Source organism: Andrographis paniculata, unplaced genomic scaffold (genome assembly GCF_009805555.1).
Source record: "Andrographis paniculata isolate CXL003 unplaced genomic scaffold, ASM980555v1 Contig65END, whole genome shotgun sequence".
NCBI lineage: Eukaryota > Viridiplantae > Streptophyta > Magnoliopsida > Lamiales > Acanthaceae > Andrographis > Andrographis paniculata.
In genome coordinates, this window is record NW_026137601.1 from 5014582 (window position 1) to 5029370 (window position 14789).

The window sequence follows — 14789 nt, forward strand, 5'->3', positions numbered from 1 at the left end:
TGAAACCATCCGCACAGCCTTAGAACATTGGGGTGCCGAAGTTCTCTTTGGATCTCCGCAATTGTGGTGCAATATGTACTTCTCGATTTGTTGTTTGAATATCACCTTCAACGACACATACTTCCCGAAGCGGTTTCTCGGCCGTTGCACGGCAGTCGAAACTTCGCCGCAGAAATCCATGTGGCCCGGGGAATCTATCAAAGTGATGACATGATCCTTGAATTGAAGACCGATTGATAAGCTCTTCATTGTGATGGCACGCCGGTGCTCCTCATCTAAGTAATCCATAAACCTGAGCTTACCGGGTTGCTTCGGATGGAGGCGCCCCCGCCGTAAGAAGCAATCAGATGGTCTGCGAGAGTGGTTTTGCCGTGATCGACATAGCGTCGGCGATTGATTAGGATTAACTCCACTTCACCATAGGGGGTATTTGTGATTCTGCTTTTCTGATTCGATCTTCTTCCTACAAGCAATCCTGAAGAATCCCGAGGCCAGGTTCACTAAAGATTTTGAAAATTTGCTTAGGAACTTACAATTTCCTGTGCTGTAGGAGATGAAGCCCCAATGAACGACGAGAAAGAAAGCCTTTTTTGCCCTGTGGCAGATCAATCCAGCCCTGTGGATGACGACACCGACTGACTGAAGGAATTGCAGAAGATTAGGGCTGGATTTTGCTTGATGGGCGACGAAACCATGAAGAAGGCGAGGGAAGATATGTGTACCAGATTTTTCTCTAGCGGGAAGTGGGTTGGCTTAAAAAAAGAGAGTCAGCCGCGGAGGGTCGGCGTTGGTTGGTTGGTTTTAGAAGGGTCAGCCGTCTAGGACCCAAAGAACGGAGGCCAATCGCAGGAGGATTTGTGGCCGAAGGTCAGCTATTGATATATTGGTTTTTAATTAAATTTTAAAAATTATATTATATAAATATGAATATATAAATTTAAATAAATAAATAATATGAATATAAATATTTTGAAATGAAAAAGAAATAACTGACCGAATGGGTGTGATGGAAGGAGGAGATAAGTAAAGAGACCGAATTATATAGATAATTTTTCTTTTTTTATATCTGTGGAATCAACTAATTTTAAAAAATTTAATTTTTTTTTTTCAAAATACCTTTTTATATCATATTTTTTTAAAAAATTTGTTTATTATTTAAGAAATAATTATCTACATAATGATGTATATATTGATATATTTAAAATATTACATTATGGCGCCCGAGCTGGGAGAGGGCATGTGCGGTGCAGCGAGCTTGATGCCCGTCCGGGCGTCGGGCTGGCGCACCACGGGGCGTTGCCGGCTTCCGGCTCGGGGGCCGACGGGCGGTCGGTCGGGAGGCGCGGCCGATGCGGGCGTGCCGGATCGCCCTCCATTCAGCGACGGTATGTTGGACGCCCGAGCCGTTGAATATATAAATTTAAATAAATAAAAACATATAAATAAGTAGCGGACCAAATTGATCAAGGGAGGAAAAAGAGAAACAAAGAAATTGAATTATATAAATATATATATATTTTTATAACCGTGCTACCAACCAATTTTAAAAAATTAATTTTTTTTCAAAATAATTTTTATATTATACTTTTTTTAGTTTATTTTTTTATATATTATTAAAAAAATTATTCTCTACAAAATTATATATATTGATATATTTTAAATTTCAAATTAAATTTTAAAATTCACATTATATGAATTTAAATAAATAAAGAATATAAATTTAGATATTTTAAAGCAAAACGAAAGTGACATACCAAATTGGTCGGATGGAAAGAGGAAATAAAAAAAAGAATGAATTATATAATATATTTTAAAAAGAAAAAAAAAAGAGGTTGACCGAATTACTCTTATAAGAGAGATTGAGAGAATATAGAAAATATAAAAAAAAATAAAAATAAAAGTGACAGAATTGGTCAGATAGAAGGAGGAGAACCGTCGAGTCGGTTTGATGGAAAGATAAGATAAAGTGGCTGAATTGGTCAGATGAGAAGAAGAAACCGTCCCATCGGTTGTGATAGAAAGAGAAGAGAGAGAAATATAATAAATGATATAAGTATATATTTTTTTATAACTATGTAACCAATTAATTTTAATTTTTTTTTCAAAATATTTTTTTTATATTATACTTTTCTTTAGTTAATTCTTTTCTGTAATATTAAAAAATTATTCTCTAAAAAATGATATATTGATATATTTCTAATTTTTAATTAAATTTTAAAAATTACGTTATATGAATATGAATATATAAATTTACATAAATAAATCATTATGGAAGAGAGAATGAGAGAATAGAGAAGAGACAAAATGAAAAAAAAAAAAAAATGTCTAACCGAATTGGTCGGATGGAAGGAGGAGAATTGTCCAGTCGGTTGGGATGGATAGAGGAGAAAAAATGGCTGAATTGGTCGGATGGAAAGACGAGAGAAAAAATATAATGATTTGTATAAATATATAAATTTTTGTATAACTGTGGAACGAACCAATTTTAAAAAATTTATTTTTATTTTTTCAAAATAATTTTTTATATTATATTTTTTTTTAGTTATTTTATTTTTTTTTTTGTATTATTAAAAAATTATTCTTTTAAATTTCTAATTAAATTTTAAGAATTACATTATATGAATATTTAAATTTAAATAAATAAAAAATATAAATATAGATATTTTTTTAAACAAAAGAAGTCGCTGACCAAATTGGTCAGATGAAAAGATGAGATAAAAAAATAGAATTTATTATATAAATAATTTTTTTTTATAACAGTGCAACCAATCAATTTTTAAAAAAGTTATTTATTTTTTAAAAATATTTGTTTATATTATATTTTGTTTAGTTTATTTTTTTTTTTTATGTATTATTAAAAAAATTATTGTCTCCAAAATAATATATATATTGATGTATTTTAAATTTCTAATTAAATTTTTAAAATTTCATTATATAAATATGAATGAATATATAAATTTAAATAAATAAAGAATATAAATATAGATATTATGAAACAAAAATGAAGTGGTTGACCGAATTGGTCGGTTACCACTTTAAGACTTGCCTTCAAGCCCAAATTCAGATGTCTTTCTTTTATGCAAGATCAACCATCCAGTCGGACTCAAATATTTTTTGTTTTGCATGTCCAACAAACTCGAAAACTCCTGCATTAGTTTCAAATGCATTTCTTTATATATCATAACATTAGAATATTGTAACTAAGTTATTATATTAAAGAAAATGTTACGATCTACAAAATGATATCCATATCAATATATTTTATATAAGTAAATTACTAAAAAAATAGCAAATATAATTGGAAAAACACAACCCTCAACAACATCCAATATCTTCAGTAAAACTGACAACGCGAGGGTTAATTGACAAATTTAGCCATACTTACCTACAATATTATGACTTCGTACAACTGTTCAAAATAACAATAGTTACACTATTAAGGACACTTACGTAATAACAGGTAGTCATTCGTACCACTAGTCATATATATGTGCTAAAGATATATAGTATTTGTTGGACCCCAAGTCCAAATGACTCAAAGCTTAAGGTAACAACTTCCATCAAGCCACAGAACTTCCATGGAGCAAAAGGGTATGACTTCCACAGGCCTCTGGATAGCAAGCTCCATCAACCCTGAGTTGGAGACTTCGTTATATTAATGGAAGACCCCGGAACCTACATGTCCTATATGGAAGGTTCTATGGGTCAAAACGAAAGAAAAAAGAAGGAGGATTCCATGTGACTCGAGGCTGTTTGGAACATATCCCCGTAGACCGGCTAGGAGTATGATGGAAGCAAGTCAGGGTAAGTTGCAAGTCTGATCCAAAAGCAAGAGAAGAGGTTCAAAGCGAATGGAACCCGGTCCAGAAACGACGGAAGACGTTCAAAACGAATGGAACCCGGTCCAGAGGCAATGGAAGCGGTTCGGAGCTGATGGAAGAATGTTACCTGGAGGTTAAGAGAGGTGGAGAAATAATTAGAACTCCTCATTTTAGTGGAAGAGGTGGTTATTCTAGCTTATGATTAAAATTAGGAAAAAACACAACACACACAAGCACAACAAGATCAAATCGTCTATTTTTCTATTTTTTCTTTCATATTCTAGTTTCGTTTATGCAATTTAATTCAAGTTACATGCTTTCTGCAATTTATTTACTTGCTTTCCGTAGATTATCGTAGTTTAGTTCGATTAATCGCGTGAGATCTCAGTTACTCGACGACGGATTGGCTCTTTGGAGTACTTCCGGAACCCACATTGACGATATCGACAAATTATTTTGGAACTTCCGAATTTCAAGTTCCAACAATTGGCACGCCCAGCGGGACCAAGTCGGATTCGTGTATGCAACTTCGTAGTGGTAAGGTGATCACCATGGAAAACTAGAATCAGAACTCAGGTCTGAACATAGGTGCATGAAACACGGGAATTGGAACATCGGTTCACCCCAGTGGAAGCCGCACCCCAAGGCTGAGGAAAGAAGAAGAATCATCATTGACTGAAACGATGGTGGATATGGTACGCAGAGAAGTAAATCAATGTATTCAGGCTGGAATTGGGGATATCGCATACGAAATCTCTAGGCAATCAACTGATGTGATCCGGCCAACTGTGAGGAATGAAGTGTTTCAGATTCGCGAAGAAGAACGTCGAGCAGCAGTTAGTGGAGTTCAGAATTCTGAAATTTCAGGAAATACATATGGAGGTCCGAGAGGAATAGCTCTATCTGGTGGAGGGATTCCATCCCTCATAGGGAATGTCGGTTCCAGCTTAGGTCGTGGAAATGCTGGATCACCCAGGGGGCCGACGAGTGGAGCAGGTTTGCAGTTTGACAATGTAACGATTCTCCCACGCCCGCAAGGAGGGCAGACCAGATGAGGCTTTGGCCCTCAGATGGTGGGAGGACCGGATGTCGCTGGAAGCGGTGTTTACGGAGCCCATCCAAGGACAACATTGCCGGGGCAGTTCACAGGTCAGCTTACATGGAATGCATCTCAGCAGCCATGGGTTCAGCAAGCTCCATATGCTGCTGTCCTTCAGGGAGGAATGGTTGGCCAGGCTTGGGGACTAAGAGGGCAACCGCTGATTTCTAATCAGCAGGATGCCCGGCTATTGATAGATATAGATATTATAGTGGAAAGTATATGAAGGGTTTTCCCACGAATGAAATTTGAAGAGCGACCGGTGTATCAAAAACCTTATCCAACTTGGGGTAAGTGAGATGATGTCGTTGTCTGTTCGAAATAAAGGGCCAGATTTTACATTGTTCTCAGGCGAAGATGGGAGATCAACGATAGAGCATATTGGGAAATTTACAGCTCAGTGCGGAGACTTAGGAGGAAATGATTGGTACAGTTTGCAATTATTTTCTTTATCTCTAACGGGTACTGCATTTTTGTGGTATACGTGGTTGGCTCCACGTACTGTGCAGTCTTGGTCAGATTTGGAGAGGCTTTTCCATGACCGTTTTTATGTGCCACCAGTGGAGACTACAATATCCCATCTGGTAGCTGTAAAACAGGGGTATGATGAGCCTATGGCACAGTTTTTGGAAATATTTCGACAAGCTAAGACACCGTGCATAGTGCAAATTCCTGAACAGCAAGCAACTGCGATGACAGTAGATAACATGTGATCAGATCTTCGAGATCGGTTAGGAGTTCAATATTTCCAAGAATTTTCACATTTAAGTGCACTGGCAATGAGAGCAGAAGAGCTCATCCGAGAACAACGGGATGTTGCAGTTGGAAGGTGGAAGAAAGATGGAAAAGCTAGGGTAACATGCTATGCAGATGAAGAAATTTTGGCCGATGAGGAATGTTGTGAAGAACAAGCTGTGTTGGCCGCTGACTTCTTGAAAGGAAAAACTTATTCTTGTTCGGCATTAAGGCCTATAAAGGATAAGAGATCGGTGGTGTGCAGTATACCTTCGATATGTCTAAGGTCGAACATATATTTGATCATCTGTTGAAGGACAAATAAATTAAACTCTGGGACGGGCAGTGAGTGCCGTCACCATAGGAACTGAAAGGAAAAGTGTACTGCAAGTGGCATGGGAGCTATACACATGCTACCGCCAATTGTACGTACCTACGAAATACAATCCAAAAGGCCTTAGATGACGGCATATTAAAATTAGTAGAGAAGAGTATGCAAGTAGACGCAAATCCATTTCCGGCTCCGTCCATTAACACCATGTCCACAAGAGGTCCCAAAAGGCAACACAAAGGGAAGCAACCGGTTCGGCAGCCGGTTCATGAACGACTCGGACCTAGGATACCACAACGGGGTTTAGTCTTCGATAGGCTGGCTGTAGGAAAGCCGCTTAATGGAACTGGTGGAGGTAAGGAACCTAGAATTGTGGAGCGGAACCCCAATATGAAAGTGACGATTCCAAACGCCAGGGAAGTTCGGGAACGCAATAACACAATGACTAAAGTCACAACTCCAGGCTCAAATATCAAGCCGGAAGTGACGATTCCAAACACCAGGGAAGTTCGGGAACGCAATAACACAATGACTAAAGTCACAGCTCCAGGATCAAATTTCAAGTCGGATGCCACTTTGGCCGAGGTGAAAATAGCTAGTGGAAAGCGAGTCTGGACTATTACATCCGCCGATCAGATCACCATTACTTCAAAAACGACGTGGAAACCTCCATCAATAGTGGATTCGGAGAAGTGGACAGTCAATGTTCCGGAGGCAAATGCCAGGAGGGCAATGGGTGACGTCACGTGTTCCCGGAAAAGAATGGCATAAAGAAAACGATTACAGGCTAGGTTGGAAGCTGAAGGTATCCAGCTAAATCAGAATAGTGCGGGGGCAAAGGGTAAGAAAATTGAATTAGAGGTTCAGCAAATGATGAATCGAGACGAGAAAGCCCTGAAAGTTGAGGAATATGAGGAAAGACTTCAGAAAAATCAAGGGTTGCAACCTCGCTTGATTTTTTCTACACCGAGCGCCAGATCTGCTCCAAATTGGCAACGCCGATGGGTGCCAAAAATTACACAGCCGAAGGAGCTTGATGCTAAAGCTGGCCAATTATCGGTCGTTGGGTTGTTGCCGGCTGAGTTCAAAGCTCCGGAATGGGAGCAGAATTACGAGGGAATGATCATAGATGAAGAGCTAGCTACAGAATGGAATGATGTAGTGACAGCGGTCACATTTGATCGAATTGGGTCCGGGCAGAATAAACATGTGAAGCCCCTGTACATTCGAGCTATAATGGAATGACGACCTGTGGGTAAAGTATTGATAGACGGTGGGGCATTTGCTAACGTGGTGCCGTTTCAAACATTCAAAAAATTAGGAAAGACAAGGGACGATTTAATACCAACCTCAGTACAAGCCACATATTTTATGAGAAACTCGTACAAGCCAGCGGGAATTGCTACTGTTGAGGTGCAAGTTGGCACAAAGAAGTTGCCCTCAGCGTTTGTGATAATAGACATCCGCCCGTCGTATGCAACATTGTTGGGGCGGGATTGGATTCATGTTTGCGAGTCTATCCCGTTGACTTTGCACCAGAAGTTGCTGTTTTGGGATGGGGACGAGGTTCAATCAGTGAAGCAGAGAAAGATCCATTCGCAACGGAGGTCACAGCTGTAGATGTGACTTTCTATTATTTAAAGATGATTCCATTGTCGGAAGTGATCGCCTCCATTCCTAACGAGGGAAATTATGAATGTGTGTTTAGCGATAACCAGTTCAGGGTTCAAGCGAGGGCCGATCCACGGCCTATGAATGAAGAAGATTATGATGAATTTCGAATGCCACAAAATTTAATGTGAGCCGCCCGGAGCAAGCTCCATTATGAATACAGAGCCGTTCAGAGCAGATTCCACAAAAGGTAGTGAGTTGCTCAAAACAGGCTCTATTGCAAGTTCGGAGCCGTCCAGAGCTGGCTCCTTGGAAAACCTTGAACCGCCCGAAACAGGCTCTGTTACGCAACATCCAGAGCCGGCCAGAGCATACCCCGTGGAATGAGCAGAACAGCTCAGAGGAAAGTCCATTGGTAGGTCAGAATCATCCAGGGAAATTGTCGGTGAAGTAGAATTACCATTACCCGTGCACAAAACATATCCATCATTCCAGGCCCAAGACCCGCTGGAGGATGTTGATTTGAGTACCGATGGAGTTTCACGAATCACCAAGGTTTGTGCATTGTTAACATTAGGAATATACAGGGGAATGTCATCTAATTTTTAAATTATTCAATAGTGGTCTCGTACACAGTTTTACGTTCAATATACAATCTTCCAAAAATAACAGAAAATTTCATCCACGAGATGAGAAACCAGAAATACCTACGATAAAGTCTTATTGTAACTTCGTCGGTTATGTCCTAGACGACCACAACAACCATAAATTTTAGATTGTTTCACATGATGCTATTCAAACTGCCTTTTCTTTTGCCAGTCCGGTTGGATAGATGATGCTGGAGGAACTATCTCTGTCTACAGGTTGTTTTGCGCTACATCCACATTATGGGTCGGCATCGGATTAATGGGTTCTTGGTAAGTTTTTTTTGTAGCATTCAACATTGTAACAGTCATCGCAAAAACCATATATAGACATATGACAACAGACGTTATATGTTGTTTAAAATCCTTCCGTAGAGATGCATAACTGGCTTTGATGAAAACATATGTCCATTATTTCTTGTTGTGAATAAGATATTTCCGCATTATCTATATACAAAATATAATTACCTTGTTATGCATATTATAATATTCCTACATATATTTCACACATACTTGAGTGCGGAAGTTGTTCACTAGGTGCCGGAGATAGTATGTGTGGTAGGCTCTAGGAAATACTGCGGAGATGGATTTTAGAAGTCTCGACTGTCTATTTGGAAAAAAAAATATTCATTCCAATTATATCGACCATCTACGTGAAAAAACAACCCTTAACCTCCAGCATACACAGTGTTGCATAGCAATAAAATTTTATGAACATCCAATATACAAGAACATGAAATAAATATCATGGTTTATAGACCAGTGATCGTAGTATATATCAACAAAACTAGGGTATTTTTAAACAAATATATCATACAATATCAGAATACATAGGTATAAGATATACTAAATATAGATATACTACACCGAAAAAATGTTTCCTATGAAAATGCCAACATATACTACCAAAAACACCTCAAATTTTGAATACACATAAAAAAATATCCAATACCAGAACCAAATAAGAACATCGATCGATCAAAAAAATATTTTAAAAAATACAGTTACCTACAATATCAAATAATGGTGAAATGATCAATCATACCTGAGTTATACGTTTTCAACTGAACATGGGTGGGATCGATCGTGAGTCCTAATAACACCACCATAATCAACTACAAAATTATCACACCAAAAGAAGATTGCATTATGAGGAATCAAACCTTCGCCTTACATGTTTCTCCCTTGCACGAAATAAACTTAAAGCTTGGGATTTGGATTCGAAATCCATTAAAGATTAGCCATCGAACACATAATCTTCACGCGAAATAAACCGGACGGTGGACAAATGAATCATCCTTCGCGTGAAAAAAACCTATCGTATAGAGAAAAAATTGATAAAAGTAGATTTTGAGTTGAGAGACAAATATAATATTGAAATTGAGGTAGGAGTAGAGAGTTAATAGTAAGACTTTTTTCAAAACGAGGGAGTGCAATATGCACAAACTTTGTATGGGACTAAATCCTGACATAAAAATATAGAGAAATCTATTTAATTGCAAATGTCCATATTATTAAATGGTGGACCCATCATATAAAAAATTAAAAAATGTTAATAAAATAAAAATCAAATAAAATTAATAATATTATTAAAATAGTGGGACCCACATCCAAAAAATTTAAAAAAAATAAAAATAGATTACATTAATGAAAGTGGGCCCACATAAAAAAAATCAAAATGCTGTCACATGGTTTATTTATATTTAAACTCTACACTTTTATAAAATTAATTTATATTACTTATAAATAAATAAACGTAATATTTTACTTATTTGTACTATAGAAAATTTTATTCTCTATAAAATAATGTCCATATTGTTTATATTTTTATTGCGATATTATTTTTAAAATATTTAAATATATATTCTAATATTTTTAGTCATATATATTAAATTTATTTTAAAACTATCAATATTATTAATTATATATAAAATAATAAAATAATATCATAATTCAATATTATTAATTAATTAAATATTATTATCTTAAATACCGTGTCACTAATGGATGGTTTAATTGAACCGGGACGAATGGAGTATATTATATACTATCTTATCTTCGTTCCGAAACAATTGACTCTTTTATCATTGATAAAATATTTACAAAATATGGTTTAAATTAGTTAATAATAGTAAATTATGATATTATTTTATTAATTTTTTTATATGATTAATAATACGGGCAATTTGATTTAAATCTTCATCACTATTTCGATATTTAAATTCAGTCTCCATCTAAATTTTACTTATATTGCATCCCTCATTTTGAAAAAATATTGGCATTAACTCCCTATTTCAATCTTAATTCCAATATTATACTCATCTCCCCCAAGATATTCTGCAAGTATGTTTAGGTATTTCCTAAGATATTTTTTTTTCCGGTGTAGTATACCTATATTATTAATCTTAAACACTTGTTGGCTTATAGTATACGGTCTATTTGTTTAAAATTACCCTGGTTTTGTTGGCATATACTATGACTACTCATCTATGAACCTTGATATTTATTTTATATGTTGTATATTGGATAATGTTAAAATAGTGTTGCTATGCAGCGGTGTCTACAAAAAATGATAAAAGTTGAAAGATTTTTGCTGGAGGTTAAGATTTGTTTTTCATGTTGATGGTCAATAACTGAAAAAGAATATACTTTTTTTTAGATAGACACTTGAGACTTTTAGAGTTCATCATCGTGGTATTTCTTGAAGCCCATCACGCATATTGTTTATGGTACCTAGTGGACGATTTTTGCACTCAGGTATGCGTAGAATATATTTTTCATTTATTATAGTATTTACAACAAGATAATTTTATTTCGTATAGGTAATGCGGAGATATCCGATGGACAAGAAAAAATGATGGGCGTTCGTTTTCAACAAAGTCGGCTATGCCCTCTAGTTTTTTATCTGAAGCTTGGGCTTTAGTTTTTGTACAGAAGGATTTGTGTACCGTGTAAAGTATGTTGTGGAGGCTATGGCACTTTCTCGAAATTTTATTGCACAATTTCATCCCCAGTGTTGGGTGAGTATTTTATTCTAAAGGACTCGTTAGAGGATAATAAATAATAATATAATCGAGTCGTGGAATAGTTGAGTGCGCTTAGCAAGGACATTGCCTTTTGTTCAAATGCTTGATTTCATCCGAAAATAGGTGATGCCTATGATGAACCAATTAACTCGCTGCCGACCTATGATATTGATGTGGCGCATAACAACTTGTTGATATGGATAATTCCTCCAGCATTCTGCCAATCAAGCCGACCAAAGAAAAGACAATTTGAATCACAGCAAGTGAAACAAGCTAAAAAAAAAATAGCCGTCTAGCAAACAACTCACAAAATTGTAATGAGGCTTTATTGTTGGTATTTCTGGTGTGTTTCTCGTGACTGAAATTTTTTTTTTTGAAATATTGTACATTGAACATAGATTTATGTACGAGACCGCTATTAAATGATTTGAAAATTTGATGATATTCCTATGTATATTACTGGTCATACATAACTATTATGGCGGGATACGAATCAGGCCAAACTAATTCTTCCAAATTAGAAAACAAGGGTATGTGAATTCATAACAAAAAGTATGTTACAAGTTATTGTAGTTATATAAAATATGATCAGGAGTAATAGTTATTAACAACAATAGTACATTACACATTATATTTGTTTATTAAATTCTACATAATACTTGAGGTATTTTATGTCTCCTAAGTACTTGATACAGTATAACATGACCAATAGTGTATTACTATCATTTATATGAAATTATATTAACATAAATATAATTTATTTATGAGGATATTTAATATTTTCTAAAGAGTTGCTACAAGGAAAATACTAGTATGTTGTGACATTTAGTAAATATATTCATTAATATCATATGCATACATATTCGAGTAGGAGGGTGCGTCTTTATGTATGAAAGTATTCATATTTTTATGCAAGTATAATATTGTAAACATGGAAATTTAAGTACTTTTAAAATATATCATTGATTTTTCTTAGATCAAACAATTATTAGTTGATTATATCACACCCACTTTCTCAGAAGTTAACGTGCATTAATAGGTATTTCTAAAATGACTTATAAGGTCACTTATCCATATATTCAAGGATGAATGTGAATGTCACTTAGGATAGATATGATATAACATCATGTGGTAAACTATAGTAATAGATATTTTGAAATTAGTGCATAACTGATAATGCATGATGTACTCTGTATTGTGATTGTGCATGGAAATATTTTTTAAAGTAGAAAGAAACTTCCAACAAGAAGAAATATATTAGAAGGTATAGTAAATAAATGTTACGCATGAGACATATTGGACCCTATGAGAAACATATTAGTTATTGATATGTGCATGCAATGTATCAATTAGTGTTTTCAAAACATTTATTGAGTACACATCTTCTCAATATATATCGAATATGTATAAAATTACTTATAAAGCCTATTGCTCAATACAATTACATTAAATCAATTTAGAATATGTAACTTAGTGAAATAGAGGAACATATATCATTATTTGAGGCATGTGACTTCCAATTAAAGGTCTCTCGACACCCAACCATGATTATGGCTAGCTTAGACGGCTACGGTTTGAATAGATCATTGCAATTTCATCGAATATTGGTGTCTATCAACTAATACTATTGAAATGATCATTGAGATCATTTGCTCATGTATTAAATGACGAATTAGAATATCACATAAGATAGATTTGACCTAAAATATGATGTTTTAGATCATAGTAAAACATATCGATGTGTCAGTAGATAATTTATAAGATATGTCTCGATCCCTACAATCTCCATTGGCTTTGTTCATATGAACATTTTGTAGATTAGGAAAAATATCCAAAATGATAAAATGTGTTAAAAGATAGAAAGTAAATATTATGCACGAGACATATTAGAACTATCCACACTATAAGTAAGCATTTTTCATTGAGGTATACATTGAACCTGTCCATTAGTGCTTTCAGGACAGTATGGTGAGTACACATCTTTTCACTACATGTCAAATATTAGACTTTCCCACACTATAGGGAACATATTAGTCATTTATGCACACATGTCACCGGTCCACTGATATTTTCAAAATAATTTGGTGAGTACACATATTCTCAATATACGTTAATTACGTTTAAAGTCACTTAGAGATCCTGTTCCTTGTACGACTAGATTCAATTAGTTCGGAGGTATATAAATTAGTGAAATTAAGGTACAAGTAGCATCATTGGGGGCATGTGGTATCGGCGTAGGGATTTGTCAACACCCAATCATGAATTATTATCAACCTAAGTATATTATTTACTTATGCGGGTACTTGTGCTATTCCAGTACATCTGTGCATGTGATCTAAGTGTCCAAGTTACATACAAATGTATATAAATTAGTGAAATGAATGTAAAAATATTACTATTGGGGGTATGTGGTCTCATCCTAGGGGTTTTTCGACACCCAATCATGGAATCTTTCAACCTATCATGTATACAAACATATACATGACCATAATGCAAGTACACACAGAATACCTCTTAAAAAATAATACGTTACTTTAATATAGTCGGTGATCAGCAAAGTCTACGTCAAAATATAACATCAATGGCTAAGTATCCCTATTTAGCCACAAATCTCAACTATTCATCAATCCGATTGTAACAAATCACACCCCAATAATTCAAATTGTACTAGAAATATCCTTTGGGGCATTGTCGGTAGTCCCTTTACTTTGTTGAGTGTTGGAATGCGCTTGTTAATCCAAGTTTAAAATGAAGAAAATTAATCATTTTAATAATAATAGACTATCTCAATTTTTTTCACCTAAATACATAAATTAAGGACGTACTAACAAACCCACTGTGCATCTAGTCAACTAAGTCTTCTCATATTTGAAGTCCCGCATGGATTTCAGTGGGTACTGATGACATACGATCCCCCGAACGTGGTCACCCAATGAGTTCAAGTCATCAACATATCCCAATAAAAATATTGGAACTCGATAGTTTGTGGTTGTAAACAAAATATTGGCAAATACAAACAAAGTATACAATCTGAAAAACTCATCAATGGCCACAACGTTGTTTTCAGCTGCCATAGTTTCTTAAACAAATACAAGTTTATAGCATAGCTACAAAGGTAAGTAATCTCTTATTTGAGGCATATCAATTAACAATCAAGGCATACCAAAAAAAAATAGAAAACATTCATAAACAATATAAAGAAAAAACAAAATTTTCAATAATCGATAAAAATACATCTATATCCAACACCATGACAGAGGTATTATGACATCTCAGCCCGCAAAGTCAACACTAGTCCTTCCAGCACGCTTCTGTTCTCACTCACGCGCACCCTAGGAGACTTCCCAGGAGGTCATCCATCCTCAAATTACTCTAGAGCAAGCACGTTTAACTTTACGGTTCTTTCAGTAGGGCTTCCGAAGAGGAATGTGCACATTGTTGACATGAGTAGTCTATTCAATCCATTTTAACTTCTAATCTACTTCGGATGACCTAATACTGACTCATCAACACACCGGAGTT